Consider the following 7,205-nt stretch of genomic DNA (forward strand, 5'->3'; position numbering starts at 1 on the left):
CGTCGATGACAGGAGAACTCCCTCTCACTTTTCCCTGTGGGTGTTGTGGCTTGGTGCATGTTATCAGCCCATCAGGAGAACACCAGGATGACGTAGAGTTCTTCAATTTAACTCCACACTGATACCATGTATTTCTGTTTAGTCTTTTTGTCTGGTGATCTGTGTGTTATCCAAAGCTCATACTACTTTGTTCCATCATTTAAAAATGAGTGAAAAATGATATGCAAATCTAATTATATAATATAAAATATCAGCTCCGTAAATTGCCCTTTTCAAACAGGAACATGGATTAAGCATAATCATAAAGCTATGTGTACTGTATTAGGTCCTGCACTAAGGTTATTGCAGGGTTGATGTTTTAAGTCGAAACATAAAATGCTGCAGATTGTGACAACTAATTTAGGAAAAAGGGTTCATGTTAAAAGTAGGACCTCACAATTGAACACTCAAAGATATCTGAATGACTTTCAAACCCGCTGGTTATTACTACACTGAATGGATTACATTTTAAAGCCCTGGAGTCTATAAGTGAATACAGCCAGAGGGCCCGGTGCAAAAAAAACAACAATACTTTTAAGTCGAAATAAAAAGGGATTCCACAGCTCCATGTGTCTGCTCTGGTAGCCTAGTTGTGTGCTCTCGTTTCAATAGCTGAGAAATGTAGCAGTCAAAACACACATTCGCAGTGAAGGAGTCAAAGTGGAATATCAAATTGAGATGACAATAGATTTTTGGCTACGGTCCATGTGTGGATGCCTCCGGTGTTTTCCCTCGATGCAAATGCTCTTTCGTCACCGCGGGAGCATAAATACAGCAAAGATTGATCGGAGAAAGGTAGACACTGAGAGAGCTGGGTAAGAGGATATCAGAGTTTATTCAAGATAACACGAGGACAGGTTCCCGCTTCACTCCAGTACTTTCAAGGAATTTGCTTCTGCTCTTTAGCCTCAGCATGGACATCACAACAATCATGGTGAGTACTGTCAACGATCTGGATGGGGCTGAAAGGGTTAGGAGATGGATACGACTGGCTGAACTAAGTTCTAAAGTTATTCATTCCTGTGCTTTAATGTTGATGCATTCGCCATGCAGTGTCCCACTGTTAGACCTTCTGCTTCCAAAGAGAGGTCGGAGGTCCTGATAGTAGCGGGGATTTGGCTAACAGGACTCATTCAAATATTAGCCTGTGAGGGTTTTGTCTAAGACTTTTAGAAATGACCTTCAAAGAAAACAATTCTCAACTATCTATTTGGCAATTTTGTGATGGTGAATTACAGACGTTGATAATGTGACTAATATCTGTGTGTGTACATATTTGTGTTTCTAGGTCTTTCTGGGACTGGTGTGGACGGTGTGCAGCAGCCCCGTCTGTAGGGCTGGCTGTGAACTCTACTACCAATTTTAACCTGCCAGATTTCCAACACGTGTCGGACCTCAAGACCACTTCAGTTGCACCCTGGAAAGTGAAGTGAGTGTTCTTTCTGTTGGCCAGGATATAGAAGAGAGGAACAAAACATCTTAATCACCGCTAAAATACAAGTAGAGCTACTTTGTCAAAGATTTTCTCAACTAATGGCACATTTAGGGATGTATACATGAATAATAGCTTGTTTACAACATATTTGGGGTAAAGGCAAATAAGTTACTTTGCACAGATGAAGTTTATCTTAAGCTTCTAACAAGACTACGGGTCGGGTTAGAAGCTTGTGCATCACTGGGGACCTTTTGGGCTTTTACGTTTTTTATTTTTTGAAACCAGAATTTTTTACAGCATAAAATCCTGGATGGAAATATGTCAACAAACTGGCAAATACGTAGTTAGTAGTAGGTAGTTTTGATCAGGACTGAGCTGTTGTTCAAAATATTTAACTCGGTGAAAGTGGAAAATAATATTAGACTAATACAAAATGTCATGGCAGTGTTTTTGGATAACAAGGAGGGGGTTTTTTTTTTAAAATTGATGCACAATGGTTAACTTTGTTTGCCATGCTGCTTCCATTCATTCATGGACATTTTTTCTTTTCCTTCTTTCGCTTCGTGAATATGACTGAAGGCAGAGAGCGCGATGCCATCCCGTATGCCGATTGCAAAAAGGCACTGAAAACGACAGCCTCGTCAGGCCTATCTACATCGAGATCAAAGTCTACGAGATGATACGCCACGGCACTCATTTTACCTGGTGCAAGTGTCCCTTCAATCTGGCTGTCGGATGTACATTGCTCAAGAAGACACATTGAGGACATCAGGACAAGTCATAGTCCATGATGTAGTTGCAGTAGCTGTGTTTGTTGTAGCCAAAGTAGCCGACGTAATAGTTGTAATATTATTAGGACTAGTTTCACCCTAGTGCCTTGAAATCTCTTTTTCAACAACCTAGATCTGAAAGTCTTTCTAGGTTTTATTTTATCAGCCTCACGCCACTTTGCTCCATTTTGGTCAAGCTTGTGAACGTACTTTTATATTTATTCATGGTGTAAGACATTTGCTACTTTATGTTGGGTGTGCATATCTCATTTATTTATATATTCATGGGTTACACGTAAATATAGTATAGATCTATAATATAAAACTCCAATCCTTTATGACAGGCTAAATCTAATTTCATTGTAGAACCGGTCATAGCTGAAGTTGTATGTATGTCAGTGACATGAATTAACTAAAAACATGTGTTTTTAACATGTAATGGAATTTCATAAATTTCTATATTTTTGCCGGTGTTTTAACAGGGGGGGGGAATCCAATTTTGTGGAGAAACACCCCACGTGCTTTGTTTGTAAGGTCTGGTATGCAGCGTATGTATACCACACATTTGTCACATGTATCATGTAGGCAAGACAAGTTCATTTATATAGCACATTTCAGCAACAAGGCAACTCAAAAGTGCTTTACATAAAACACCAAAAGCACTGAGATTATGATATATTAAAAAGAACAAAATCAGCATAGACAATAAAAAGCTGAACTACAATAAGACAGGTATACTTAGTATCTAGTCTTCAGCCTTGATGCAAAAGAACTGAGAGTTGCAGTGGTTTCAGATATATGGTGCATACAAACTGAACACTGCTACACCTTAATACTTTCAAATATTTATGTACAACACAAATGTGAATCAGATTTTTTTTTTTTGCATGGTGTGCTATGTTACCATGTGTTTATTGTGTGCCCTTAATAAACTGTATTAACTTCAAGTATATTCAGAATGTTTGGATGTTTTCTAACGGTCACTTAGTACAGTGGTTCCTAAAGTGGGGTCCGGGGACCATTCCAGGGAGGCCCCAGGAAAAAGGGGAATCATTTCTTTTCACTATAATTCCATCCATAAGTAACACAATGACAGGATGGGTTTAATACACTTTCTGTAATAAAACATCTAAAAGCAAAAATCCTATCAGATGGGGTCCCTGGGACAAAATCATTTAAATGGGGCTCCGTGGTCTAAATTGTGTCAGTTTAGGGGTCCTTTAAGTGAAACAGGCTGTCCTCATAAACCATTCGTACATATAGCAGAAAAACAACAAGTATGGTGTCCCGGGAGAACTTGTTAAAGGGACCGGTGTTTTCATTCAAACCATCTACTCTTATACCTACCCAACCTGGTCTCACAGAATTCCGTGAAATGAACACGGCCCCTTAACTCAAAATCTGTGGCAGTTTCACGGAATCGACGAAAATTCCGTGACAGGCCCACGGTGCCTATGTAAGTCAATGACAGGCATCATCCGTGGTCTACGCACAGATTCCCTGATCACAGCACGTTTCTTTCTGCCAGTCGGTTTACAGCAGATAAGCTGTATAGCTTTGCTATTATTGGTATTTTTAGCCCAATAACCGCTGTTTCTATCAACATTTATCATGGTTTATATGTATTTCTTTTAATGTTATTATTTCGGTCTATTTCGGCCAGGGAAGCTGGATTGCGTTGTTGTTTATTGATATTTTTAAAACTATAACGCTACATCTGTCAACATATATTTAGATATTATCATATATCATACATCAAATTTCTTTATTTTAATAATATTATTTTGGTCTTATTACCGGTGAAATATTACAGTATATGCTGTAAGACAGAACACGATATGATCCAAGCTGGGCGCATGCAAAGCCGATATCCCACAATGCAATGCAGGCATTCATTTCAGAGAATCAGACAGCGTTCAGCGGGTCTTTAACGGCAGTATCGCTTCAATATACATATATATAATCAGTGGTTTGGTCACCAGCAACAACACGTTGCTCAGCTTTGTTCCAGTAAGTTATGCACCGTAATAACGTTTAAAACAATCAGCTGAAGACTCCGGAAGTGACGTGGTACGTGCTGCTCGGCGGATAAGAAGATAAAAAATATATAATATTTGTAATATTGATGTTTTTGTCTAACGTTGTATTTGAGGATGTGAACAATGAAGATATTAATAATAACTAGAGAATGCAATTTCTGAAGAAATTGCGGTGTGAATGCTGTATGTTGAAAGGCTGATGCTACAGTGCTGATTGCTGACTTGAATTGTGTTAGAAGAAGGTAGTAGTGAGAATAGTTGAAAAAGTGGGAATGTATGAATGTCTTAGAAAAGTTGAATAATACCTAGAATGTTTGAAAGGTGTGGCATGTTTTAATTGTTTTTAGTTGAAAAAGTGTGAATGGGTTTATTAAGTATAAATATCAATGAAAAGAATAAAATGAATAATGTCTTTAATATGTGGAATATCTTGTTTTTGAAAAAGGCTGAATGTCTTTTGAAAAGTTGAATAATAAGATGTGGAATATAATGATTAAATATTTAATAATCAAGAACCTCACCCATACAGTGTTCTAGAGTGAAAGTAATTTGCTGAGACGGGTTGAGACATACAGTGTAAAAACCAATGCAATATTGAAACAGAGCAATTGTAGCATTTTGACTTGTTGTGTTTGGAAAAGGAAATCATTTATAGTTTGATTTTTGTATCTTAGGTAGAGAGTTGTGTGTAGTGTTTTGAAAAAAGTGTTTTATGCAGTTGAAAATAGAGTGGAAGGCTGAGACATAGCGTATTGTTTGGGAGGGTAGTTTTGCTCTTTGAGTAAGAGGTTTCAAAAGGTTTCAAACACCAGCAGCTGTTTTCACAGAGACTAGGAACAGTAACTTCACAGCATTGGTCAACATGTCAGGGATCAGGTCACATGTCCAACTGCAGTTAAAGGTTGCTGTGACGAGTCTTGTCTCAGAGAGGCCTTCTCACAGAAACAAAGCTCTGATGCACCTTTGATAGTCCTGCTCTTAGCTCAAAAACCCTAACTCCTATCTCATAATGTTTAACACTGTGAGAGACATAACACCCTTCCTGTGTGTTTGTGTCTCCCTTTTCCCCTCCGTGTCTGTCTGTGCTGTTTGTCTCCACCGGGAAGTGGCAGGGGGCGTGTCAAGAGAAACTAGGTCAAGAGGCGTGGCCATTCATCCCTGCTCTGTTGCCGGCACAACTGATGCACATTCCATGATTCACACCTGCAGTATTTATACCCGAGCTGTTCACCTCTTCAGTGCCAGATTGTTATATACTCCTACGTGGTAAATTGGCTCAGTATCCCTGCTTGTGTTTTCTAGCAACCCCTGTGTTTCAGTAGTTATTCTGTCTAACTTTAGTTCCTCTGTGCAGATTCTGCTGGTCACCTGCTTCCCACCTGCCGTGCTCTGCCGTGCTGCCTGCCTCACACCACTCTGTCATACCCACCTGCTTCACCTGGATTCTACTGTGGAACTCCTTCGGATCTGCCACTGCCTGATTCCCTCGAGCTTCAGTCCATTCTCAGAAATTCCAAGCTCAGCCTCAACTGTTCATCACCTCTGATTATTTATGCCTATTAAAATACTTGAACTGTTTCTCTGTGTCCTGCGTGGTATCTCTGTGTGCTGGGTCATATATACAGCCTTGACATGCTGATCATCCTGTCCAAGAATGATGTGTGTTGTGTAAGACATGTGAGGACAGCAGCTGTCTGAAAAGGACATGTTTCTCTTCTCCTCCTGGTATTTCTGGTAGGATAGTACAGGAGGCAGTGCGGCAGTTGGTGGACATGGCTTCACTTGGAAGCTCACTGTGCCTCGTGTGAAAGTCAGATTGCCTCCATGAGCACATTGTTAGAAAGGGCACAAGATTTCCTACATTTTGATGTAAAAGTAATGTATGAAGAGTTAAAACTTTGGATGGTATCGCAAGGTAAAGAAAATGTAGCTTCTGCCTCTTTCCACTCTGTCAGTTGGGCCCTGCCCTCTGAGTCCGAACATTCTATCCCATACACACCAATGTAAAAATGGCAGAAAGACATTAGTTCTAAGCTTCAAAGAAGACAGATTATTTTAAAAAGTACTAATGGGATTTGAAAGGTGAATACAAATGCTGAATGTATGAAAGATGGGGAACGTTTTAAAGTTTGAATGGAGTTTCTCTGTGAATGTATGAATGAGTAGCTAGCAGTTGAAAATGTATGAAAATGTGTCAACTTTGAGCATTCTGTCCATCCGCTTTAATGGGGAAAAAATGTCCGCTAAACGTTGAATATCTCGGAAATTATAAATGTTAAGAATATTAAAAATAATAGCACACCATTCTGAATCAAGCTGAACATTTTGATGTTTGAATGATGTTTGATGTTTTGATGATATTTTGATAATAAAATACAGTTTCATGTATTTGTCTCATGTACTGTTTGCTTGGTTGGCCGGGCCGGCCGGCGGCGGCGGCAATCTGGAATGGAATGAAGCCCATTCACGGCCGACAGCAGAAACACAGGAGCCAAACAAGTCCCCCCACCCACCCCAGAAGAACTACAAGTGCACAAGCTTTGTAACAGGTTCTGGGGCCCGTCTATAGTTGTAGTTGTAGTTTTTAAATATATTGGTATATTTCTCATAATTAGAAGTTGGCAGTGTATAATTTTGGATACTTTTGGGATGGGGAACACACTGGTGTCATCAGATTTTAAAAATGTAAACGTTGAATAGGTGAAAATAGGTGAAAATAGCTTATTACCATATTTGACAGTGCTTACAATGGGTAAACTTTGGAGACCATATCTACATGACAGCGGACGTCCAGAGCTTTCTATGACAGCTGGTCTTATGTGTGTAGTACCTTCTATAACAGCTGGTCCTATGTGTTTAGCACCTTCTATAACAGCTGGTCCTATGTGTATAGTACCTTCTATAACAGCTGGTCCTATGTGT

General features: G+C 39.5%; 1 long non-coding RNA gene across 1 annotated transcript; it reads left to right on the forward strand.

Annotated features, from left to right (window-relative positions):
* The first annotated feature begins 5,460 nt into the window (after positions 1 to 5,460).
* LOC120558411 lies at positions 5,461 to 5,861 on the forward strand. Its single transcript, XR_005639119.1, has 2 exons — positions 5,461 to 5,549; positions 5,638 to 5,861. It is a non-coding gene; the product is annotated as an uncharacterized LOC120558411 (long non-coding RNA).
* Positions 5,862 to 7,205: the final 1,344 nt, after the last annotated feature.

This window comes from Perca fluviatilis, chromosome 5 (assembly GCF_010015445.1).
Source record: "Perca fluviatilis chromosome 5, GENO_Pfluv_1.0, whole genome shotgun sequence".
Classification (NCBI taxonomy): Eukaryota; Metazoa; Chordata; class Actinopteri; order Perciformes; family Percidae; genus Perca; species Perca fluviatilis.